This window comes from Lissotriton vulgaris, chromosome 10, assembly GCF_964263255.1.
Source record: "Lissotriton vulgaris chromosome 10, aLisVul1.2, whole genome shotgun sequence".
NCBI lineage: Eukaryota > Metazoa > Chordata > Amphibia > Caudata > Salamandridae > Lissotriton > Lissotriton vulgaris.
In genome coordinates, this window is record NC_141698.1 from 69,117,360 (window position 1) to 69,145,289 (window position 27,930).

Below are 27,930 nucleotides of genomic sequence, written 5' to 3' on the forward strand. Positions count from 1 at the left end.
ATCTGGATCTGAGGGTATTCATCCAAGACAAAAAAATCCAGACGGCCCTGTATAGGAAACCCACGGCAGGGAATACCATCCTGCACGCAGGGAGTTGCCACCCACGCAGTGTTTGTGAATAACATCCCACTGGGAGAGTTCCTGCGGATAAAGCGGAACTGTTCCACTGAGGAAGAATACACGAAAGCAAAAAATTAATCCAGGAAGAGATTCGAACTAAGGGGATACTGCAAAGGCGTTCTAGATGAGGCGCAAAGGAAAAGTGATGCTAGGCCCAGGAATGAACTGCTTATCGATAGGGTAAAAACAAGGGATATGAAAGTGAGGCTAATTACTAACTTCACTGACAAATCTCCAGAAATGTTCCAAATCCTAAGTAGAAATTGGAACATATTGAAATCAGATGGGGTGGTGGGCAAACTCTTACCTGACTACCCACTGGTTACATATCGAGAAAGCCACTCCCTTAGGGACCATCTAGTAAACAGTCACTATGAACATAAGAAAAAGAAAAAGGCCCCAGCATTGGGATTCTATCCATGTATGAAATGTAAGGCCTGTAAAAACTCACAAAAAGTGAAGGAATATGAGGTACCGGGAAGATTAAAAAAGGTGACGATTTCGAAACTACTCAATTGTAACTCAGAATTTACTGTGTACTGTTTAATATGCCCATGTGGCAAAAAATACGTGGGAAGCACCACGAAACAGACCAAACTCAGGATTTTAGAACACATGAGAGCTATTAACTCAAAAGATCAGAGCTACCCTGTGGCCCGACACTATGAGAAAGTGCATAAAAGCAATAGCAATTTGCTAACCTATTTCATTCTGGACCTATTGGTAAGAACAGAGAGAGGGGGAGACTGGGTTAAGAAACTAAGGACCTTGGAATCAAGGTACATCATTATGCTTCAAACAAAGAATCCTGGGGGGTTGAATAACAAAGTGGAAATGTGGGTACACATAGGGTAATATCTCCACACTGTAAGAAGATTCAGAGTAGAGTGTGTCACCTAACCTGTTCCCTGCAGCTAGAATGCTAGTATACTTACCGCATCTATATATGATCACTGTCACATATTACAATTGTACTGAGATAGCCCATCCAGGGCAGCATAACAAAACTATATGTGACACAACGGGCACTACCACCTAGGCCTAATACTATGAACCGAATACTGAAACGCTGAGAAGTGCGCTTGTGATTTGAACAAGCTAAGCGCTCATTCGGGGCGAATTAATTATGTTTATCATGCACAAAAAATAGGATGCCCACATACGTTGAAAGTAAATGCGAGGAAATTGCATGAAATATAATGATTGATCTGTTATATTGACAAATGATGATAATCACAATGATTTCGGACACTCTAAGATGGCCGCCACATATCAATGAATGTAATTGAAGTGCCTCTTTTATGTTTGTTTTTAATCACATGACAATGTTTTGAAGAAACTTTATTTAAATGCAAAAGTGAGTCTCAATCAGACATCACTGACGAAACGCGTTCTTTGACTGCATAAGTGTGCACGCGGGAAAATAAACCTGGCGTAGAGACTACGAAATTTTGACTGGAGTGTCCTTAATTGTGGAGCAGTTCGTAGACATGGGAACTGTGTGTTTGTTCATATTGTAACGCACTCCATCGTGCGGTAAGGAGGCACCCGAGGTGAAGAGGAGCGTCAGTTAGTGGCAAAGTGTTTTGGATATATATATATATATAAACATAATATCAATAAAAAATATACAATATTTTTACCGTAGAATAGCAGGAGGGTAACATTTACTATTACCACTCAAGTGAGTGCAACAGTAGACAAAGCGTTGGATAGCGTAGGGGTAAAAATTACTATTCCCACTCCAGTGAGTGCAACAGTAGGGAAAGTGTTGGATAGCGGGAGGGTAAAAATTACTATTCCCACTCCAGAGAGTGCAACTGTAGGGAAAGCGTTGGATAGCATAGGGGTAAAAATTACTATTCCCACTCTAGAGAGTGCAACAGTAGAGAAAGCGTTGGATAGCGTAGGGATAAAAATTACTATTCCCACTCCAGAGAGTGCAACAGTAGGGAAAACATTGGATAGAGTAGGGATTAACATTATTATTCTCACTCCAGTGAGTGCAACAGTAGGGAAAGCGTTGGATAGGGATAGGGTAAAAATTACTATTCTCACTCCAGGGAGTGCAACAGTAGGGAAAGCGTTGGATAGCAGGAGGGTAACATTTACTATTACCACTCCAGTGAGTGCAACAGTAGAGAAAGCGTTGGATAGCGTAGGGGTAAAAATTACTATTCCCACTCCAGTGAGTGCAACAGTAGGGAAAGTGTTGGCTAGCGGGAGGGTAAAAATTACTATTCCCACTCCAAAGAGTGCAACAGTAGGGAAAGCGTTGGATAGCGTAGGGGTAAAAATTGCTATTCCCACTCCAGAGAGTGCAACAGTAGGGAAAGCGTTGGATAGCGGGAGGGTATAAATTACTATTCCCACTCCAAAGAGTGCAACAGTAGGGAAAGTAAATACTTAATATATAAATAAAAATCAAATAAATATAAATACCAATTTCAAATTAATTAAAAGTAATTACCAATTTAATATAATATAAAAAGTAAACAATTAAAAATAAAAATACAAATTAATTACTTAAAAATAATTACCTATTAATACAAATTAATTACCTATTAACAATTAATTAACAATTGAAAAATAATTAACAATTTTTTCAAAATAAATACAAATCAAAAAAATAAATGTTTTAATTAATCACAATTAAATTACTTCCCACCCAATTCCCCTATAAACCCACAACCCGCTACAGAAAATAAATTATTAAAATTACCACAATTATCAATTAATCAATTAATAAAAATAATTTACCAATTATATTTTAGTTAATTACAAACTAAAAATTAATTAACAATGAATTCAAAATAAATACCAATAAATAAATTAAAATATTTAATTAATTACTATTAAATTACTTCCTACCCTATTCCCCTATAAACCCACAACCCACTACAGAAAATAAATTAATATTATTCACATAATTATCAATTAATCAATTAATAAAAATTAATTATCAATTAAGAATTAATTAATTACCAATTAAAAATTAACAATTAGTTCAAAATACAAATAAATTAATAAAAATATGTAATTAATTACAATTAAATTACTTCCCAACCTATTCCCATATAAACCCACAACCCGCTACAGAAAATAAATGTATAAAATGAACATAATTATCAATTAATCAATTAGTAAAAAGAAATCACCAATTATATTTTAATTATTTACCAATTAAAAATTAATTAACAATTAATTCAAAAGAAATACCAATAAATAAATTAAAATATTTAATTAATTATAATTAAATTACTTCCCACCCTATTCCCCTATAAACACTTAACCCGCTAAGGAATTATACTACGCAAAAATTAAATACCATCAAATTAATTACTTAAAAAAATTATTAAATAATATACACTTTTCACATATATACTAACATAAACACACACTTTAAAAAATTCGATATTATTAAAAAATCGATATTAACTTACCTCAAATTCGATATTTTTGTTGTCTATATTCTGTCCATTCGATATTGTGTCCATTCTATATTTTGGATTTGATATTACTGCTATTCTGTTCGATATTTTTTTAGTCTATATTCTGTCCATTCGATATTTTGCTCAGTCTATATTTTTTACTCGATATTTTGACCATTCTATATTTTTTACTCAATATTATGACTGTATACCATATTTCTTTTACTTTCCCCTTTCTTTAGTCTTGTTTCTAGTTTAACTTTCTTATTCACGTTTTCTTTGTCCTCTCTAACTCACTCCTTCAACTGATCTACAAATACTCTTTCATTTGGACTAAACTGACAGGCTTGACGTTTGCATTCGTCAGTTGGGTGAAACTTTCCATTGTATACTTACGCTTGTCCATACGCTTATAGGTTTTTGAAAGTCAATAACCATGTTTAGTTGCCCATACATACATATTCGAACCATTAGACACAGGAACATTCTCTAGAGGACAGAGGACACACATAGTTAAAGGAACATAGCTTGATTGAGTATTGATGATAAACTAGGTTCAGAAACTCGCTGCAAGAAAAAGTCATACAAAAGGGGTAGGTGTAAGTAATATGAGTACTTAGAGACTGAAGTCAGAAGGTAATCACAGACTTAATACTTCTAGATCTTCATTCATTTTGCATATGCAGCCAACATTTGGAAGTAAACATAATCATTGACTCACCCAGACTGAGGAACTCTACCAACATGAATTTCTTTGTTAATGGAAATTGTTTCATTTACATTAATAAAGTTTGGTGAAGCATTTCTCTCCAGGAGATAGAAATCTAGTATTCAGCCAAATACAGACACTGCTATGCCACCTATCAAAACTACTAGGACAAGTTTACAGCTCCTAAATATCCTGTTATTCTTGCCCCAGGTCAAGGGAAAGTGTTATCTTGGTATTTGCAACACCAGTCCTCTATTCCTACTCTATTGTCTCTAGTCTATCTTAAAATCTAATATAACAATCAAGTTAAGTCAACTAAATGCCTAAGGCGCAATGGTCCACTGACTGTTACCTTATTTTTGTTGATTCCCTCATTGACTTTTGTCAGTATTTATTCAGAAGATCTGTGATGTCTTGAATGCTTTTTGTCACTTTGACTTAATTAATGGAGGTTCATCAAAGTCTTTCAAGGAGTCATCTGAATTATTGTATTTTTCACAAAGTAAGTCCAATCACAACCTGTGTATGTACTTCTGATTGAGTTTGCCCTCTCTCTTTGGTCCTTGCTCCCTATCTATTTTTCAGTAATTTTGTTTCACAATGTACTCTCTCTTCTGTCATGCTGGATATTTCAGACTCGAGAGACACCAGCTTGTCGTCAGATGTCAAAGCTTGCCTTTGGGTCTCTCCTGCTCCGTTCTCCAGGCCATTCTGTTCTGTTTTAGCTCTCCAAGTAACTCTGAATTCTCAGCATATCCAAAATCTCATGCTACATGATTGTCTGTAACACACCATTTAAATTCAGTCTCACAAAACATTGGAATAAGGTTCACATGTATTACAATACATCTTATATATATCATACACACTTATTCATATACAGTACAATATTTAAAATATAATACAATTGTTTTCAGTACATTATACAAATGGCATAAGATAACATATCAATCTTATGTGCACCCCAAAAATAAGAAATGCAAAGAACTTATAAAGTTTCTCAATGCATGTGCAGTTAAATAGTCAAATAATGATGGAAGAACAATAAAGTTATTTCTTGTCTGACCTGAACAAACAGCTAATACGTGTTTTGTCTGCTAGACTTACTCAGGGCTGTAAGAACACACAAAAATAATGCCAGCAAACTAACCACAGTATGCTAATTACAATTTGGTCAAAAGGGAAAGGAAAGAGAAAAGACATTCCAGACACCACCCTTAATAGTGCAAAAAGTGACAAAAAATAAAAAAGGAAAGTGCATGGTGCATAGAATGAGAATGAACGGATATCTAAAAATAGTTGTGCCAAAGACAAGAGACACCGACATTCAACCCTAACCTTGGGCATGTTCAATAAATAACAACTATATCAGAGAAAACCAACGCACCTGTATGGTACTTATTGAGAACAGCCTACACTGTGTCTATTAAAAAACTGGCAAAACGACCGTAGTTCATAAGGTGTCTAAGAACTGATCAACTAATAGTAAATCACCTTCATAAATACGTGAATCACAAGATAAAAATACCATTCACAAGCTGCAAACGTAGCGACTGGGATCTTTTAAAAACACTGATCTGTGAAACTAGATTTTTTTATCTAATTAGTCGAACAGAGACAGGACCCACTGACCAAACAAGGTCTCAACAAAGCATGTCCACAAGTAGTAACTTACAGATACTGTGTTTCCTATTCACTATGATAAAACGACACAAGAACCAACCAATTTCTGTTTTAAATACCACACAGCTAACCAAATATGTTTCTTCTGTGACAAAAACATAGGTAGGTAGCACAGCCTGCATAAGACATAAAATAAACAAGATAGGGATGTTGGATTACTGATTAAAGTGATCCAATCTCACCCTTTACAATTAGTCCGGCAAAAGACATTGCTTAATTATATATAAATCACAGAGGGGTAATAATATGAGACAAAAAACAAACTCCTAACCAAATCCATGTCATGGCATCACACAGGTACAGAGTCAAAAGACATCAGATTAAATGCAAGTATCTAAAATTAAATTGGATACATATTTTCAAAAGACACCAAGGGGTCAATTCCGATACGGGAAAAGCCGCTCCGAATAGCCGTTCGGAGCGTTTTTCCCATAAGAATCGTACCCTGCAACGTCCCCCGTACGTACGACGAAGTACGATTCGTACCAGGAGCTGGACTCTGTACGAATCGTACAGAGACCGTACGAATCAAATACCCGTACAAATCTCCCTCGGAACCCGCTGTACGCGACATCTGTATGGTTCGCGGTTGCTTTTTCCGACCCAGCAGGTAAGATTTGTGTCGGGTACGCACCGTACGACCCTTTTTCTACGGGAGCTGAAAACAGCCGTGAAAGCAGAGTTCGCCCCGAAACAGGTACGGAATGGCCCCCCCGGGTGCGGTGCGTACACCCCATGATCACAGGGGTACGGTGCGTACCCCTGTGATCACGGGGTGTACGCACCGTACCCCACGATCTTGGGGTGTACGCACCGTACCCCATGTTCGCTGGGTGTACGGTGCGTACACCCTGCGATCGCGGGGTACGGTGCGTACACCCCAAGATCGCAGGGGTACGCATCGTACCCCTGCTATCATGGAGTGTATGCACCGTACGGTGTGTAGGTGATTGTTGGCTTTTCCGTACGAATCGCCCTTACCTGACGTGGACCGTATGAATCGCGTCCTCATACCCCGGTCCAGATCGTACTCGTCGGGTCGTACGGCATGTGTACGAGTCGTACGGTTCACTGTTTCAGCCTTGCAATACATATGGATCGCGACGATTCAGACGGATTGACGGAATACGGATTGTACTACGTGACTCGGACGGACGGACGGACAGGTACGAATCGTACGGCGATGGCTCCGGATGAAAATCGTACGGACGTTTTTTTTCCAGGATCGGAATCAGCCCCCAAGAACTGAAAGTTAATGGGCACCTAGCTCATGTCTTGTCATTAAATGCACAATAAACAGTATAGAACTAAGTTTGAACACTGAATTGTGCTAGAATGATGTGATAGAAGACAAATCACTCACAAGGATGTCAGGATCTACATCCAAACGCTACACTCCGCAAGGCTGAAAGTAACAACCAATACATTCCGATTTTCTCACGCAAAACATCTTGCGATGAAACATAAAATGGGCAGAACAAAGACCCAAGAAGATGAAAGACCACGTAAGGAATAGAGATACAGAGCCACCATATTTAAATAGCACTAATCACCAACAGGGGACCAGAAAGAAAAAATAGAAAGTATATGTTCCAGCTAAGATGTTAATGAATCAATAATGAAAACCTATACATATATGAGGAATAACAGCTACAAATTAAAAAGATAGTCTACATAATAGTCAGAATACATTCCAGAGGTACTTGCAAAAATCATAGCGTATGAACAACACACTATAAGAAGCAAAGTAATCTACATGTAATTCACACAGCAGAAGGATTACTTAAAGCACCAAAGGGCAATGAAAATATATTAGCCCAGATATATGTAAAATTGTCCTACAACAAGGGCAAATGATAGAAAGATTGTAATTGTTGACCAACATAGCTATTCATTTGTATCCCAGAAACAAATTAGTTTCCTATCTATATTCAAGCCCTTGTCTACTTCTCTCAGTCTAATAACCCATGTGGCTTCCTTTTTACATAGGACAGATGTTCTCTTCCCTCCGTGCAATGGATTATTCGCATTTTCAATAGCATGATATTTAATTCTAATGTCATAAAAATTAACAAGTGCAACATTATAATGTGAAGCAAGCGGTTATCTGTCATCTCTGTTTCTTATTGCCCTGATGTGTTCTTGCATTCTTTCTATAAAACATCTGGTTGTACTACCAACATGAATAAGAGAACAGTGACAGCTTATAATCTAAATGACATACTTGGTGCTACAATTTGTGAGGTCTTTATTGTAAAATGTGCAACTGTTGTTGTACTGAAACTCCCTTAATCTATCCACAGAAAAGGGCAGATATTACAGTTGCCACACTTATGGAAGTCCTTTGGTTTATAAGGTAGCCAAGAGATTTGCGTGATTTGCTGTAACGGTAGTAAAAAACTGTGAGATAGGAGAACATGTAAAATGTTGCCTTTATTATATACAACCTAGGGTTTGGTAGCGAAAATGGCCTTTATGGCAGGATCCATAGTAAGAATGTGGCAACGTTTACGTAAAATATTATAGATGATACCACTATTCTTATTCTATGATGTAATTAACTCTGGATATGCAACTCAATTTTTTGTGACCCATGAAGCAGTCCATGATTTTCCTGATCAAATTTGGACTATAACCTCTGTCAAGAAATCTATGTTCCATTAGAGTTCATTCTTATGTTGTATCCTCACCACAGTTACATCGTAAATGCATCATTTCACCAAATTATCAATTCAATTTGATGTTTAGGGTGTGCATTATTGGCATGTACTACTGAATTGCACGATTTAGGCTTTTTATACAGTTTTGAGGTTGTGTACATACATTGTTGTATCTATAAACTTAATTGAGGTTTTGCTATGATACCATGTAAATTTCAAAATTATAATCATTATTATTCAAATGAGAGACTAAATCACCAAGAGATGTCACAGTGTCAATCCAAATAAGAAAAATATAATCTGTAATCAAAATAAGATGTTAGTCGTAAAGGGGGCAGGTGCACAAGATTTCCAAAGAGGAAACATTTATTAGAACATTTGAATGTTGGAAGCTCAATTGAAAACAATCAAGTACTCCGGGCTTCAAATGGCGGGTAGAAACCTAGATCTCCAACATTCCAATGGTCTTGTTCAAAGCTGTTCCTGTGAAAAAAGGCCTCACGGAGCCCAAGGGGATTTCAATCCCCTTGGACTCCGTGAGGTCTTTTTTTTATTTGTTAGAACATTCTGCCCTTTAGGTTTAAAGTATTTTATTAAGGTACAAAAAACATGGGGAAGGGAATAGGAGGTCAAGCGAACATACAGTACAAGACACGAAACGTTGCAGCGATTCAGAAGGAAAGTAGGGAGGCAGGCAGCCCCGGAGGGTAACAGGGCATAAGTCATAAGGCAATAAGGCAGTGCGAATGAACCTCCAGTAGACCCCCATTCCCCGAGCAAGGCCGAGCTGGAGTAGCGTTCCGCAACAAAGTGAAACAAGCATTAGAAATGCAATAGGTCTCGCAGCATTAGAGTTAGTGCATTTAGAATTGTTTATGGTTTTTTTTTAAATCTTTAGCATTTTTGTTCCCTGTAGCCAATGCTAAAGAAAAAAGCCATAAACAATTCTAAAAGCTCTAACTCAAATGCTCTGAGACCTATTGCACTGTGTGAGGGTGAGGAGTTGAGGGTGAGTGAGGGTGAGGGTGTGTGAGGGTGAATGAGGGTGAGTGAGGGTGAGTGAGGGGTTGAGGGTGAGTGAGGGGTTGAGGCTGAGTGAGAGTGAGGGTGAGTGAGTGTGAGTGAGGGTGAAGGTGAGTGAGGCTGAGTGAGGCTGAGTGTGAGTTAGGGTGAGGGTTTGCGGGTGGGTGAGGGTGAGGCTTTGAGGGTGAGTGAGGATGAGTGAGGGTGAGTGAGGTGTTGAGGGTGAGTGAGGGTGAGTGAGGGTGAGTGAGGGTGAGTAAGAGTGACGGTGAGTGAGGGGTTGAGGGTGAGGGGTTGAGGGTGAGTGAGTGAGGGTGAGGGGTTGAGGGTGACGGATTGCGGGTGAGGGGTTGAGGGTGAGGTGTTGAGGGTGAGGGGTTGAGGATGAGGTGTTGAGGGTGAGTGAGGTTGAGGGTGGTTGAGTGAGGATGAGTGAGAGTGAGGGTGAGTGAGGTGTTGAGGGTGAGTGAGTGAGGGTGAGGTGTTGAGGTTGAGTGAGGGTGAGTGAGTGTGACGTGTTGAGGGTGAGTGAGGATGAGTGAGAGTGAGAGTGAGTGAGGTGTTGAGGGTGAGGCGTTGAGGGTGATTGAGGGTGAGGGTGAGTGAGGGTGAGTGAGGGTGAGTGAGAGTGAGGGTGAGTGAGGGGTTGAGGGTGAGTGAGGGTGAGTGAGGGTGAGTGAGGGTGAGTGAGGGTGAGTGAGAGTGAGTGAGGGTGAGTGAGGGTGAGTGAGGGTGAGTGAGAGTGAGGGTGAGTGAGGGGGTGAGGGGTTGAGGGTGAGTGAGTGAGGGTGAGGGGTTGAGGGTGAGGGATTGAGGGTGAGGTGTTGAGAGTGAGGTGTTGAGGGTGAGGTGTTGAGGATGAGGTGTTGAGGATGAGGTGTTGAGGGTGAGGGGTTGAGGGTGAGTGAGTGAGGGTGAGGGGTTGAGGGTGACGGATTGCGGGTGAGGGGTTGAGGGTGAGGTGTTGAGGGTGAGGGGTTGAGGATGAGGTGTTGAGGGTGAGTGAGGTTGAGGGTGGTTGAGTGAGGATGAGTGAGAGTGAGGGTGAGTGAGGTGTTGAGGGTGAGTGAGTGAGGGTGAGGTGTTGAGGTTGAGTGAGGGTGAGTGAGTGTGACGTGTTGAGGGTGAGTGAGGATGAGTGAGAGTGAGAGTGAGTGAGGTGTTGAGGGTGAGGCGTTGAGGGTGATTGAGGGTGAGGGTGAGTGAGGGTGAGTGAGGGTGAGTGAGAGTGAGGGTGAGTGAGGGGTTGAGGGTGAGTGAGGGTGAGTGAGGGTGAGTGAGGGTGAGTGAGGGTGAGTGAGAGTGAGTGAGGGTGAGTGAGGGTGAGTGAGGGTGAGTGAGAGTGAGGGTGAGTGAGGGGGTGAGGGGTTGAGGGTGAGTGAGTGAGGGTGAGGGGTTGAGGGTGAGGGATTGAGGGTGAGGTGTTGAGAGTGAGGTGTTGAGGGTGAGGTGTTGAGGATGAGGTGTTGAGGATGAGGTGTTGAGGGTGAGTGAGGTTGAGGGTGGTTGAGTGAGGATGAGTGAGAGTGAGGGTGAGTGAGGTGTTGAGGGTGAGGTGTTGAGGGTGAGTGAGTGAGGGTGAGGTGTTGAGGGTGAGTGAGGGTGAGTGAGTGTGAGGTGTTGAGGGTGAGTGAGGATGAGTGAGAGTGAGGGTGAGTGAGGGGTTGAGGGTGAGGCGTTGAGGGTGAGGCGTTGAGGGTGATTGAGGGTGAGGGTGAGTGAGGGTGAGTGAGGGTGAGGTGTTGAGGGTGAGTGAGGATGAGTGAGAGTGAGGGTGAGTGAGGGGTTGAGGGTGAGTGAGGGGTTGAGGGTGAGTGAGGGTGAGGGGTTGAGGGTGGGTGAGGGGTTGAGGGTGGGTGAGAGGTTGAGGGTGAGTGAGGGTGAGGGTGAGTGAGGGGTTGAGGGTGAGGGTGAGTGAGGGTGAGTGAGGGTGAGTGAGGGTGAGTGAGGGTGAGTGAGTGTGAGTGAGGGTGAGTGAGGGTGAGTGTGGGTGAGGGATTGAGGGTGAGGGGTTGAGGGTGAGGGGTTGAGGGAGAGCAGGGGGCATGAACACTACCAGGGTGGTGAAGTAAGAGCCTGGACATAAGGTTGTGTGTCAATTCTGGGGCATCTGGGTGAGTAGGCAATTGGTAGGGGAGCAAGGGCGGCCAGGTGGGGGGAAGGGGTGAAACACAGAGTGGCGAAGAAGCTCACGGTGGCTGTGCAGTAAGCGGGAAGAACAGAATGAAGAGAGTAGCCTTAACGTCTGCAATCACGTCATGGTAATGGGCTAGGAAGCCGGCAGGTAGGTGAGTCTAGAAGAACATACCGAGGCGGAATAGCGAGAGGCAAAGGACCCGAACTCGCGATGTGCAATTAAGTCAGACTAAGGGTGACAACGAACAGTTTCAAGGTGGGGGCCAGGAATGGGAAGTACAAAAGCCGTGGGTTAGTAAGGTCAAAGTGCAGGAGGAGGGATGTCGAAATCCTGGGGCTGATTCACTCGCGTAAGGCATAGTATCAGTGTGGCGGCATCTGGAAGTAAGCGCTCAAACCTGGTCGCAAAATTGCAAATTGTACAGAATTGTGCAGCAAGACTGCTCACGGCGACCCTCAATAGCTGTTCAGCAAGGCCCGCGTTTAGCTCCCTCCAGAGGAGGCAAGATCGCGACTGAAGCAGTGGCCGTGTGAGGTGGTGTGCACACAGCTCCCAATGGGAAACCCTGGTTCTAGCAGTTCGTAGGTGCAATAGCGCTGAAAAGAGCCTCTTCCGACTGTGATTTGGAGATTGTGGAAGTTAATCCATCTTGTGTGGCATCTGCAGTCGGATACTACCTACGCCCCCACGCCGGGCAGGTTGCGAGCCTCGCCGATTGGAGACGCCGGCGCTGGCCGCGCTGGGTGTGACGCTCACGGAGCAAGAGCTGCAGGAGAGTGACTATCGCAATGGTTGCTGCTCGAGAGACTGAGACCCGTAAATTGGAGACTGTAGTGCTGCCGGTCTAAACGACGGCTCATAGCGGGTCCACAACGAGGAGCAGCAGGTGTGCGAGGTACTTTTGGGGGTAGCGAGCTAGTGCACTGTTAGTTGTTAACTGTTAACTGCAGCAAACTCAGCGCGGTGATCAGCGCAATTACAGCAATGGCGCAAAAAGTCAGAGGAGGCGCAAGGAACCGTGGAGGGGCATCGGTATCGGCCAATACATCTGTAGGCGTAGTGCTGGAGGGTGGCGCTACGGCTCTGGGGAACAGTGGCGACACGGAAAATGCTGCGCACTCTCATAGCGAAGATACTAGTGCTTGTAAAGGCACCAAAGCTATGGATAATAGCGGTAACAGCGGCAACATCGATAGTAATCCTGCCGCGATAATGCAAGGCACAGCTGGCATACAGAATACAGGCAGTGGTAATAAATCACAACAGGAGCCATCTACAGCCTCTAAAACACAGGGCGTGCAGGGGAATTATGATACTCCAGCAAAGCAGCGGATTGTCCCAGCAATTTTCAATAACAAGTAGTGAGGGGGCGGAGCTGGGGGAGGGTGCGAGAGAGAGTAGGCAAGGCTAGCGGCAGGCAGGCAGGGGAGGAGAGGAGGAGGGGGGAGGAGAGTAGGGGAGGCACGGCCTAGCGGCCGTGCAATCAAGTATTGAGGGGGCGGAGCTGGGGGAGGCTGTGGAAGAGAGTAGGCAAGGCGACACGGCGGGAGGGGGCGGAGCGGGTAAACAAATACGGACATGCACGCGCCCGTGACTTTTAAGGTCAATGCGCATGCGCATAAGCTTAATGCGCATGCGCATTGACCTTAAAAGTCACGGGCACTGCAAGGAATCGCCACGATTCCTTGCAAGTTAGATAAAGAGTCGATGAGCCCCCATAGTCTCGCTTGCTCGATGCGCATGCGCATCGACAGGCGAGACCTAAAAACATACCATCCCTCCAACCCTCCGTCCCCGGAAAAATAGAAGAAAGAAAAGCAAGGAGAAAAAGGAAGAAAACAATACCCCAACATCCCAGTCCGAAAGTCAGCATTTAGAAGCATGTAACCCCGCCCCCCACCCCCAGCCAAAACCCCCCGATCCCGCCACATTCACTCCGTTGGAGCCGCCGGCGGCGTCAGCCTAAGGAGTCGCAGGTACCGTGGACACGTGAGCTCGCGAAATTCCGTGGACAGCAGTGCTAAAAAGGGGTGCCAGAGCTCTTCAAACTGGTCTACATTCCCAGCTACTGTTAGCGACATCTTCTCCATACCCAGTACCTGCCAGAGCCGGTGCAGCCAGCCCGTGATAGAGGGGGCAGTGGGGGTACGCCAGAGTACAAGGATGTTTTGAACCGCTGAGCCTAGCGCAATCGCAATCTGTCTACCCCTGCGGGACTTCAGCGGGTACATCAGGTCATTGGGGAGGCCTAGCAAGACATACGCAGGGAAGCGCGGGAGCTCAATCTCAAAATGCCTATCCACCTCATCCAAGACCTCCCTCCAATAGGCCGACAGCACCGGGCACTCCCAGAGAATGTGCGTGAGGGTGCCTTCCTGTCCGCAGCCGCGCCAGCAACCTTTATCGCCGATTTTGCGCATCTCGTAGAGCCTCTCCGGGGTGTAATACCAATAGGTGGACACCTTAGTAAAGGTCTCCGTCAGCCCAGTGTGGTACGCAGAGTGCCTCGCCCGATACGCGATCCTGTCCCATTCCTTGTGGCTCAAGGTCCTGCCCAATTCCCTGTGCCAGCGCTCCCTCCCAGGGTTATGGTAATGAAACGGCGGGGGTTGGAGAAACTTATACAAGTCGGTGATAAGCTTGGCATCCGAGGTCCGGGTTACCAGCCACCGCTCATAGGGCGTAATCGAACGGGCAGCGACATCGCGCACTGGGCGGTTGAAGAGCCCAGTGGCGGACTTGCATATAACGCAGTCTGTCCCCCTCCGTTAGGCCAAACTCCTGACGGAGCTGTTGGAAGGGGAGCACACCCTCCGGCCCGTAGATCTGGAAAAGCGCCCTACAACCCGCGCTCACCCAGTGGGAAAAGGCTCCCGGTTCCAGACCCAGAGTGAAGTCTGGATTGCCAGCAATGGGAGTAAACGGTGATGGAAAAGTGGTGAGCTCACGAAGCTCACACACCGCGTCCCACACTCGCAGCGGAACCCGGGTGATAAAGGAGGCGTAGAGATTAGGCGGGCGGTGAGTGCGCCGCAGGAACGGGACCTCCTGGAGGGTACGGCCCACAACTGCCTGGTCCTGAAAGAGCCAGTGCTTGTCCGACTCCCACCGGCTCCACTCCACCAAATATCGAAGTTGCGCCGCCTGAAAGTACTTCCGGAGGTCCGGGACACCGAGACCCCCCGCCTCCGGGGCAAGCATGGAGGGGACCCGTTTCATCCGAGGCTTACGGCCTTGCCACACAAAGCGGGAGATGTCAGCCTGCGCCTGCCGTATCCAACCCACAGGGGGCTGTAAAGGTAGAGCGAAAAAAAGATACAGGATCTGAGGCAGTATCGTCATCTTCACCGCTGCGATACGGCCCAGCCACGAGAGCAGGCCTTTGTTCCATCGGCTGAGTTCCTCCTTGATCTTTTTGCCCAGGGAGGAATAGTTGGCCGTGACCATTGCAGGTAGGGAGGGTGCAAGCAAAATCCCCAGGTAAGGCACCGTGGAGGAGGACCATTGCAGAGGAAAAAGGCGCTGGAGGTCCCGCCTAGTGTCGACAGAGAGTGACACATCCAGGGCAGCCGATTTAGACATGTTCATTTTGAAGCCCGCCACGCGGGCAAAGGAGTTCAGTTCCTGGACGCAGGCAGGGAGCGACCGCTTGGGGTCATCCAGGGTCAGCAAGACATCGTCCGCATATAAGCTGACAGTATGGGTGTATTGCCCCATCTTCACCCCAATGGCATCCGGGTTATCGCGAATCCTCTGGGCAAATGGCTCCATATAGAGGGCAAACAGGAGCGGCGAGAGGGGGCAGCCCTGTCTCGTGCCGCGCTCAATGGCAAAGCTGCAGGAGCTGTGTCCGTTGACACGCACCGATGCTGACGGCCTCCTATAACAATTAAAGACCATAGTGCGGAACTTCTCGCCGATCCCCAGTTTCCCGAGAACCAGCTCGAGGTACGGCCAATGAACCCTATCAAAGGCCTTCTCCGCGTCGACCGATAGCAGCATCCGCTCCCCCGGGACGCGTGAGGCCTTTTCAAGCACGTGCGTCACCCTCTTGGTGTTGTCGACCGTTTGCCTACCGGGCACAAAACCGGCCTGGTCTGCCTCCACCAGACCTGGTAGGTGCAGACCCAATCTGGCCGCCAAGATCCCCGTGTAAAGCTTGAGGTCCACGTTTAGAAGTGAGATGGGCCGATACGAGCCGCACAGAGTCCGGCCCTTCCCCGGTTTCGGAATAACCGACACAGTCGCCGAGAGGAGGTCCGGTGGGATGGCTCCCGGTTCAGAGAAGGAATTGAATAAGCGAGCCAGGAGAGGCGCGACAGTGGAACAGAAGGTCTTGTAAAACAAGGCCGTATAGCCATCCGGGCCCGGGGCCTTGCCGTGCTTCAACCGTGCAATAGCGGAGATGACCTCCTCCACATGAATGTTCCTCTCCAGGTGGTCCGCCTGGGCGGGATCCAGGACTGGGAGGGATACTGATTCCAAATAGGCCTCAGCCTCTCCCGGTGGGGAGGGCTCTGCAGCGTACAGCGCCTCGTAGAAGGCACGGAAGGAATCCGCCACCTCCGCGTCACCGGAAATCGGGACCCCGTCCGCTCCCACTAGCTCCTTTACCACGTTGCGCTGCCGCGCAGCCCTGAGCCGGTGGGCCAGGAGCTTACCGCATCTGTCCCCGCCGGTGTAAAAGGCATGTTTCAAGCGCAACGCTGCATACTCCGCCCGGTCCAGGTCCAACGCAGAGAGGAGTTTCCGCGCCACCTTCAGCTGCCTCCAAACTCGAGGAGCTCCCGTCCGGCGGTGAACCTGTTCAAGTTCCCTGACCTGCGCCGTTAGTTCCTCCCTCTTACGTTGCCGCTCCTTGTTCTCCGCCGAGGAAATGGAGATAAACTCCCCTCTGACGACCGCTTTCAAAGCCGCCCACTGCGTTGCTAGGGACGTGTCGGAGTTGTTATTGTGGGTCAGGTACTCCTGAATGACCTCCTCCACTCGCTTCACCACCGATTTCTTATGGAGAAGCGTGTCCCGAAGCCGCCACATCCCTCTAGAGGGGGGGGGCGCCGGCCAAGCAAATATTCCGGAAACCGGCGCATGGTCGGACAGGGACAAAACCTCGATGTCTGCCGCCGTGGCGGCCGAGCGAAGCGGTCCGCTCACCAAGAGGTAGTCCAACCGCGAATAAGTGCGGTGTGCGTGGGAGAAATATGAGTAGTCCCTATCGGCGGGGTGCATGGTGCGCCAGAGGTCATGCAGATCCATCTCTGCAATCTGGTCCTGAACCGCTCTAGAAAGCTCCCCCGTCTGCAGAAAGCGCTGGGCAGACCTATCCAAAGTGGAGTCGAAGACCATGTTCAGGTCTCCCCCCAGAATGACGTGGCGATCGGGCGAGGCAGTAACGTCTACCAACACAGATTCCAGGAAGCGATCCTGGTGGTCATTTGGGCTGTACACGGAGCCAACCGTGAAGGCAACACCCCCCAGACGCATGCGATACACCAGAAGCCTCCCCTTCTGCTCGGCATGTTTATACAACACCTCACCCCTGAAGGAGCTGGCTAGAAGAATGGCTACCCCCGCAGTCTTAGTCGCAGCCGAGGAAAAGAGTTGCGTGGGGAACTTGGCAGAGCGCAACCTATGGCAATCTTTAGAGAGTAAATGGGTTTCCTGCAGGAGGCAGATATCCGCCTGCGACCCTTCTAGCAGGGAGAGGATCGCCCTACGCTTCACAGGATTATTCAGACCCTTAACGTTAAGGGTCACTACTTTCAGGGACGGCATCGCTCCCAGGGAAGCAAAGCGCTATGCAGCAAGCGAGGGATCAGCGGAGGGGGCGCGCGGGGCAGGGGCGCAGGGAAGGCCAGAGTCGGCTTCGCATGTGTTCGGACAATATCGGACGGGACCCCCCCAACACCAAACCAGCTCTTGAACCCCCCCAAAACCAACCCATGGCAACCAGCCAAAACCAAAAACAAGAAAAAACACCCCATTGTCTCAGTCTAGCCCAAGTGGGCGAGTCTGTAGAAACCAGTCAAGTGGACGTCCAGCCACACACCTCCAACCTCTCCCCCCCAACCCCCAGCCCCAACCCAGCATCGCAGAAGCTAAGAGTCTCTCCCCCCGGAGTAAAGTTAGGCCGTTTGGGCCACGCCATTAGATTCAGGCAAGTTCCTGGCCGCAGTCCTCAGGGCCTCCGCCATATCCGCCCTGATGGTAGGGGAGTCAGGGCGACTCGCCGTCGCCGACGATTGGCGCCTCCTCGATCTCCGTCGGCCCCGCCGCTCGGGGCGCCTCCATGCGGGTGTCGCCCCTTCTTCCTCTGTAGCTGTGAGGCCCAGCACCCCACAGACATCTTGTAAGGAGCGCAGCTGATGCAGCCCCCCATTCCACCGGAAGATAAGACGGAAGGGGTGACCCCAGGAGTAGGCCGTCTCATGCTCTCGCAGAAAGTCCGTAGCGATGCGGAAAGACCTGCGCTTCTGCAGTGTGATGGCGGACAGGTCTTGATAGAGCGCCACAGGTCGTTCTCGGAAGGACAGCGGCTGCTTCCTGCGGGCCTCTGTCATGAACCGCTCCTTCAGGGGGAAATCCGGCAGGAATGCCAGGATATCAGGTGGGGGTGCCGATGACTGGCGCTGGCGGCCCACCCTGTGTGCTCTGTCGATGCGGATCGGGAAGTCCGCTCCTTCTCCCAAGATGTCGCGGAACAGGTCCTGCAGATAGGCCACTAGGTCCGCACCCTCATCCGCGGACGGCACGCCTCGCACCCGGATGTTATTCCGCCTGGACCTGTTCTCGAGGTCCTCAGAGTGGGCCTGGAGTTCGACACACTGCTCCCGTAGGCGGAGAACATCTTGCTGGAGATGAACTATCTCTTCATCGCGACGTTGGGCCGCCGTTTCCACAGTGTCGACCCGCTCGCCCAGGCCTTTGATTTCCCTACGCACTTCACGGACCTCTCCGGCCACCTCGGTCTTGAGAGTCTGGAATTCCTCCTTGAGGGAGCTGAATAAGTCCTCCATGAAGGACCTCGTGACCGGTGGTTCGCCTCCGGCGGTGTCTGTTGAGGCCCGGGAGGACCCCGGGGACGGCTGCGCCCTGTCTCGCAGTTGCTGGGCCCTGCCGAGCATGTCCGGCAGAGTGCGATCTCCCCGTGCCGCGCCTCGTCTCCCAGCCATCCTGGCCTCCGCGGTGGGTGAAGCCTAGAGCTGGCCGCTGCAAATGTACTCAGCCGCTCGTGGGCACCAGATGTGAAGACCTCGCCGAGGACAAGGGTAGTGCGTCACAGGCGACAAAATGGCGGCACGGGCCAGGGCGAGACGACTATCGAGCCAGTCAGGGCGATAATCAAGGTTCAGGTCAGAGGCCCTCAGCCGCATGCTTCCAGGGAGGGCGGCAGATGCATAGGCACCAAGATGAACCGAGCGCCTGTATGACAAGGGCGCGGGCGAGGGTCACCAGTACCAGCTCCTCAACGACAAGATGGCGGGAGGGCGGAACCCAGGGGGGCAGCCCAGGCCAGCAAGTCTATGGGCGACCCTCAAACAGCCATGGGTCGGGAAAGTGCGAAACCAGTGCCCCTCAGCTTCACCAGCTAGTACGCCCGGCTCGGCACCGCACAAACTCCAACGTCCCTCGCTTCCAGGCTCGGGGTCCGCAAGGCGTCACACACCGACACCCATGGCAGGGGGGTAGATCGCCGACGCAGGTCTGGGGTCTGTCGTCCAGCGATGACTCTGGCCACCAGGCCGCGGGCCAGGAAGCCTCCGCACTCCACGGAGTCCGTCGAGTCCGTTCCCTCGTGATCCCCAGCTTTCAGCACTCGGCTGAAACAAACTTTTCGGGGACTTCCCCCGGGGCAACAGAAGGCAAAGTGGTATCAAAATGTGCCCCAAGAACTCCGGCACAGTTCTCTCGCCCGCAGCGCAGCCGCGGGGGGAGAGAAGCGCAGGAATCGGGGCTCGAGCTGAGCTGGGCCGGAGGAGCTACGGGAGGAAGCGTCCGCTCACCCCGCCATCTTGGCCACGCCCCCCCATTCTGCCCTTTAGCGGTGGAATGTTCTAATAGGCTTATAGCCATCTGTATCTCGGGGGTATACAGGCATTAAAGTTCCTCTCCCTTGTTAAAGGCCCTCGCCGAATGCTGGAGCAGGCCTTAAATAGCCCGTATAGCCTTCTACTGCAAGCTATAAGGCTATAAAAGTAACCTATATAAAGATTTGCATACAAAGCTAAAACGTTTGCCCCAATGGCTACTCCTTGAATCTGCTTATACCACCTCTAGTCATGTATAAATACATTGTTTTAAAGAACCAGATTTATCATATCAAGTATCATTTGGGTATGTTGAAAAAAAGTAGCTTCTTTTGGCAAGAAAATGTTCAACAGCCACAAGACCCTTATTCTTCGGGATACAGGTGTATAATGAGTTGACATCCAAAGTTACAAATGACATTTCTGCCACCCAATCCATATCTGCAAGTTTATTGAGTAGATCATGGGTATCGTGTAAATAGAAAGGAATGTTGACTACATAAGGCAGTAAAAAACTATCAGTATATTCAGATATTTTTTCTGTAGGTGAGTTGATACCAGAGAGGATGAGTTGACCTTGTGGAAAAAGTCGTGCTTTATGTATCGTAGGAAGTATATACATACATGGGAAGATAGGCAACAGTTGATTAAGAAACTTACATTCAAGATCATTTATCAGACAATCGTCCCCCTATTTCTTAAAAAAAATAACAAAAAATAAGTCAAGTCAAGTCAAAACCACTTTATTCGATTTTGTTAAAAATCATAAAAGCATACTACAACAATATAAAATCATTCCAATATAAAATCATTCCAATTACGTATTTTGCAATTTCATATAATACAATGCAGTTAAAAACACATTTTATAAAAAATTCCATATTATACAATTCAATTTTGAACTATAAAAGGTCATAAAAGACTTATGTGCAAAAGAGCCAGAAATATTTAAATCATCCCAGTCCCCGTTGTTGGGCTTGTGCTTTCCTCCTCCTAATTCGAACAGCAGCCACAAGATAATTTGCCACACTAAACATTACCAAGGGAGAATCAAGCATTTGTAGGAAAAGAAAAGCGGGTTTTGCTTGCAGGAACGCTTTCTCCTTCAGTAAGGGTAACAAATACTTTCTCCTTGGAACTTGATAAAAAGGGCAAAACAACACAAGGTGTATGTTGTCTTGTATGGAAAAGTTGTCACATTCACATACTGGTGCATCCTCCAGTTTGCACCAACCCTGTCTATCACAAAGTACCAAGTATATCTGGTTGAACCTAAACTTAACCAGAAGCCATCTATGAAATGGGATATTTACTAAGGCAAGGTACGGTTGGATGGCAATACATGTGAGAGTCATATAATGTGCTCTGACCGTAGGTTTTGATAACTGGAGTTGTTCTCTCTCCAACGACTTGAGTCTGCAAAAATTCTCTTTGACCCAAGCAAGGTCAGCTTTTTTTAAATCAAGCGGGGAGGAGAAAATCTCCGGGCGTCCAAGTTCTTTCGAGCACTTATTAATGTAAGCCAGCCAAGCAATATCTTTATGTTTATCCAATTTTAGACAGTCCAACAAGATTTTGTGGTTAAGACTTAAGTTATTATTGGTCCAAACTCTTATCCATAATAAAATAGGAGCCATGGAGAGGATATCTGTAATATAACAAACTCCAAGCTCCTGATGGACAGAAAAAGTGGCTGTTGATAAGGGGAGTCCTAACACAGAACATAAAAACTTATTAACCTCTGTTTGAATGGTTTCAGTTTTTACATAACCCCATAATCCAGCTCCGTATCTCGCTATAGCCAATGATTTTGCCCTATACAAGGCTAAAAGTGCACCGCTTGGTTTCCCCCCCAATCTCCTTGCAAAGCTTAAGATGGCATTAACAGAACTCCTTACAGCTTTGGTCTTTGCTACTACCTGAGGGGTCCAGCTGCCCTTGGTGTCAAAGATTACTCCGAGGTAAGTGAACACTTTTACATTGCTGATCACTTCCCCTTTGCAGTAAAAGGATTTGGTGTTATTCTTTGCTGCCCCAAAGACCATAACATGAGATTTTGCGTTATTAACTACAAGGTCAAGAGAGGACATAAAATCACTAAATGCATTTAGAAGTCTCTGGAGGCCCAAATGTGTCCTAGCTATTAAGGCGGCATCATCCGCGTACATGATAACTTTTTTGTTCTTCCATCAATATTTGACTGTCTAATTAACTGCACATGCATTGAGAAATATTCAAGTTATTTGTATTACGTACTTTCGGGTGGCACATAATAGATTTATATGTTATCTTATGTCATGTGTATATGTACTGAAAAATATTTTGTTGCATTTTAATTATTGTACTTTATGGGCCAGATTCTGATCCTGTAAAATTACCGTCCGTACGAATCGCATCCGGAGCCGTCTCCGTACGACTCGTACACACGCCGTACGATCCAGACCAGGGTATCAGGACGTGAGTCGTACGGTCCACGTCAGGTAAGGGCGATTCGTACCGAAAAGCGCACAATCACATACACACCGTACGACGCGTACCCCCCATGACCGCAGGGGCACGGCGCCTACACCTGCGATCATTGGGGGTACGCGCCATACACCCAGCGTACATGGGGTATGCGCCGTACACCCTGCGTGCATGAGGTACGGTGCGTACCCCATGTACCCTGGGTATACGGCGCGTACCCACCATGATCGCAGGGGTATGCGTCGTGCCCCTGCGATCATGGGGGTTATGCGCTGTACACGGGGGGGCCGTACCGTACCTGTTTCGGAGTGAACTCTGCTTTTACGACTGTTTTCAGCTCCCGTAGAAAAAGGGTTGTACGGTACGTACCCAACACGTATCGTACTTGCTGGGTCGTATAAACCACCCGCGAACCGTACAGATGTCGCGTACAGCGGGTTCTGAGTGAGACTCGTACGGGGATTTGATTTGTACGGTCTCTGGACGATTCATTGGGAGTCCAGCTCCTGGTACAAATCGTACTTCGTCGTACGTACGGGGGACGTTGCAGGGTACGATTCGTATGGGAAAAACGCTCCGAACGGCTATTCGGAGCGCTTTTTACCGGATCGGAATTGGCCCCTATATGTATGATTAATTATAATTCTTTGTAAGATATATTGTAGTAAATGTGAAGAATATTATAGTTTTTTGTGAGATTAAATCTAAATGGTGTGCTTCATACAATCATGTAGTATTGTATTTGGTCAAATGCTGTTAGCAATTTCCATATTCACACTCTGTAGCGTAGGGGTGTTGTCTGTTGTAGCACCTGTACTCATCTAACCAAATAGATCGATTTCTAGATAATAACTGCTTTTTGTGAGGAGATTGCATGGGTTCATTGTTCTCACTGCTGCTAATTCTGGCAACCAAAATCTCAGTCTGTAATCTCAGCTGTCATTTGCTACTAAGAATTATGCTTCCTCACAAGGTTCTTGATCCGAACATGACTCAGTCGCATGAATTCAAGGATTTTCAGACTGACCCTCTCCTTTGTCTTTTGATGCTTCAGAAACATCAAATTGAGGTGGACTCGAGGAATTAGTGGACGTTGGCTCCCCTTCTTCCTCTTCTCACTCTCTTTGTATGTAAAGCGTGAATCCAATTAGGCACGCCTGCACATTTCACAACAGTGTTGGTCACTAGGATGACCTTGTACAACCCTTGCCAGTGTTCTTCTAGGCACGTCTTGCGAATGTATCTTCTCCGACTCCAGGGTTCAGGTCATGACAGGGGGCAGCCTTCATGGCTAGTGTTGCAATGTCAACCTGATGAACGATAGAATTCATCATATCAGTCAATCCTTTACAGAACTTGGGAACTAGTTCATCTGTGGTATTCACAAGTGCAGCTGCTTGAACAGAGGGAATTCTCATTGCACTACCCATCAATACTTGATGTGGGGAGAGTCCCGTCTTTCTGCATGGAGTACTTTGAGTACTCAGGAGTGGCCCTGGCCAATTGAGAGACATTGAAGTGCATGCCTTAGCTAGTTTTACCTTGATTGTTCCATTTTCTTACTGTACAATGCTGGAGACGTCTGGTCTTTAACTACAATGAAATCGCTAGTCAATCGCTAAGGCTGTACATAGTAGCTGCATCAATTTGTTCTTGAAATGAGTCCCTTGATCTGATTCAAGATGAACTGGCATTCCAAATCGTGGGACCAATTTCCTCAGGAGTAGTTTGGCAACTGCTATACTATCAAATCTCCTGGTAGGATAGCCTTCCACTCGACGAGAAAATAAGCATACAATGACTAAAATATACCTCAGTTGAGTGCATTGGGGAATTGTCAAAATATCTAAGTGGTGACAATTAAAATGGCTGTCGGATTTCCCTATGTGACTCATTGTCACAACAACTCTTTTTCCCACATTCTGTCCCTGACATGTCACACATCTTTGACCATAATCCGAAAGTGTGGATTGTACCAATACCTCTTGAAAGCCTGGACTATTCCATCTCGACTGACATGGGTCAGGTCATGCATTTGTGTCACCATGCCAATCAACAAGAAATTAGGCAGACTTGGTTTTCCTTTCCAAGGCACCCAAATGTCACTGGCATCCTTTACGTAACCTGCCTTTTCCCATTTAAAGTTTTCAGTTTCGATGGTTTCATGTTGCAATTCGCTCAGTTCATTAAATGTCTGTACTGAGTTCAATAACATATTTGAGACTGTTCTCCCTCCATATTGCATGGTCTATCCAAGTGAAATGTGTTGGACTCAAGGGCCTAATAATGGGAGACTTTTTATGCATATCAAATACTTCTAGTGACAAAGTCTTTGCCACTCTTGTGAACAACGCAGTTCATGACAGCTATCACCCTTGACAATTGGAGTCCATTCTGTACATTTGAGACATACAGCCAGTTCTGAATGGGAGAACTGGATGATATCAGAAATCCTTTCTGTGTCCAGAGGTATCCAAAATTGTACAGAACTCTGAAAACCATACTGGCTGTTAGTATAAATGGCGACTTAATCCATCAAAAGGTAGAACAGGCTCTGGTAAGGACAATCAGTTCTACTACTTGTGCTGAAGTTACATGACACAGATAGAATGCTTCTACAACTCCAGTCAGAGTACAGCTGGCAAAGGCTGCTCCTAAAATGCCAATTCTGTCTCTCAAACAGGAGCCGTCAACAGTGTATTACCAGATTCAGCTATCGGTACATCCAGTATGTCTGGTCGCGGTTTGGTGCATATTTCGATTACATCTATGCAATTGTGGTCAAACTCATTTTTACTATCTTCATCTGGTGTGGGCAAAAGGGTAGCAGGAGTGAGGGTATTGCACCTGCTCAATGACACATTTTCCAAAGCATGAATGATTCTCTTATGGTGAGTTAGATGAATATTGGTTAGATGCTGTGTACGTGTACTGGTCATGAGAATTTAAATGGAATGAGGATCCATAATAAAAAAGTGGGACCCATTACAATGCCCTTGGTTTGTTGTATGCTCAGACTAACAGCTTTAAGACAGCCAGGGAAGGCTGCAGCTACTGGGCTAAAGGTAGCTGAAAGATAGAGACAGGATGTTTGACTTTGCCATAAGCCTGTGTGAACACAGGTAATGCACACCCATCTTGTTCATGACAGCACAATGCACATTCCTTGTTATAGTTGGCATTGCAAGAGCGGGTGCACTACACAGCAGATTTTTCATCTCTTGGAAGGATCCCATGCTCTTTTCAACCTTTTCCACCGGGTCATTGACATTAGTGGGCGTGAGCAGCTGTAGGGGTTTCGCCCCAAGGGAAAAATTGGAAATCCTCTGTTGACAGTATCTTATATCAGTCTATGAAATGGGCACAGAGAATGCATGTGTATCAGTCAATGGAATGGGGCACAGCGAATACTTGTGTATCAGTCTATTCAACGGGGCACTGAGAATGCGTGTGCATCTAGGCAATGGAGCACAGATAATGTATGTGTAACAGTCTATGCAGACGGGCACATGGGATGCATGTTTATCAATCTATGCTATGGGGCACAAAGAATACATGTGTATAAGTCTATGCAACGGGGCACAGGGAATGCATGTGTATTTATGCAACGAGGCACAGAGAATGTATGCAAAGGGGCACATGGGATGTATGTGTATTAGTCTATGCAAAGGGGAAGATGGAATGTATGTGTATCAGTCTAAGCAACAGGGCACAGAGAATGTATGTGTAACAGTCCACGCAACGGGGTGTAGAGAGTGCATGTGTATTGATGCTACTGGGCACAGATAATGTATGCATATCAGTCTATGCGGAGGGGCACATGGGATGTATGATTATCAGTCTATGAAAGGGGGTACAGAGAATGCATGTATATCAGTCTATACAACGGGGCACAGAGAATGTATGTGTGTCAGTCTATGCTATGATGCACAGAAAATGCATGTGTATCACTCTATGCAAAGGGGCACATGAGATGTATGTGTATCATTCCATGCAACGAGGCACAGGGAATGCATTTGTATTACTCTGTGCAACGGAACAGAGAGAATTCATGTGTATCAGTCTATGCAACGGGGCTCAGATAATGCATGTGCATCTGCATCGGGCACAGAGAATGTATGTGTATAAGTCTATGCAAAAGGGCACAGAGAATGTATGTGTATCAGTCTATGCAATGGGGCACAGAGAATGTATGTGTATCAGTCTATGCAGTGGGACACAGAGAATGCTTATGTATCAATCTATGCTATGGGGAACAGAGAAGGCATGTGTATCAGTCTATGCAGAGGGACACTTGGGATGTATGTGTACCAGTCTATGCAACTGGGCGCAGAGAACGCTTGTGAATCAGTCTATGCAGCATGTCACAAAGAATACATGTGTATATTTGCAATGGCCATTATAATAAATGCGGTAACCCAGTAGAAAGTCCAAGGACCTGGGTATCGATCGATATAGCAACAAGTGGTCCTAGACAAACATAAATCCTATTTATGCAACCAATTCATAGGAATCATTAGGCACATTCACAAGAAACATCAAATCATAAGTCGGAGGCCACTGCGAAATTAATTAAATAGCCAACATCAATTTATTTGTGCTCGATATTCTTGCACTTAATGAACCATATGTGCAAAGGCATAACATGCGACATCAGACATGGTTATTGTCAAAAGGGAGAAAGAAATAAAAAAGTGTGAAAATAAGTGCTCATGTGGAGAGTAGAAAAGAAAATCATTAAGAGGCATAAGGTAACAATTCAATTCTGTTGTGGCAAAAGAGGGATCCGGACAAATTCCATCAGAATTTATGTATGTTTTTTATCAGCCGATGCAAAGGCGAACATGGGATGTATCTGTCAGGGGCGGCCTAAGGCATGTGCAAGCTGTGCACCTGCACAGGGCCACCAAACCCCAGGGGCCACCACGCCAATATATATCCTTAATATAATAATCCTCTGAGGATGGATACATATTTGCGTGGCGGTCCCTGGCAGGGATTTGGCGGCCTTCGACTCTGTTCCACTTCCAAACACCCTGATCACCCCCCCCCCTCCTCTTCACTGGCCCCGCCCGGACGCCCTCTTCCGGGACCCCCTACCTACGCTCACTGCCCAGGGCCGCCATGAGCCTAGAGCCGCCCCTGTATCTGTATCAATCAATGCAAAAGGAGCAAATAGTCCAAGATCCCCTCTAATCTTAGAAGGACATGGACTCGTCATCAGGGTTAGCATCAGTGCAGCAGGTGCAGTGGCACAGGAGTCTCAGGGAGCCCCTGTACACCAAATAACTACAGAAGGATCACGATTTGCTTTCCGTGCTTTGGGGTCTCCATGGCACCCATCTTTGGGAGGGTCAGACCTGATTGCTGGAGATTTAACTTGAATGTCATGTATTATTTTATTCTTTAGGTTTTGGCTGCCACCTGATGGTCAGAGGAGTGAATGACCTGTCTCCGGCTTTTCCTGGGCACATCATCGCTCAAGCTAAAACTTTCGACCTTGGCACTCGAGACAGGATGTATTTTTTTTTTAGGATTCGCCTGCTGATGCGCTTCTGCGCATAGCTGGCGAAGCTCTATTGTGGCTTATCCAGAGTTTAACCACCACTGGCGATTCCACTGGCAATTCCTTGCAGTGCATGTGCTTTTTAGGTCATTGCGCAAGCGCAAGCCC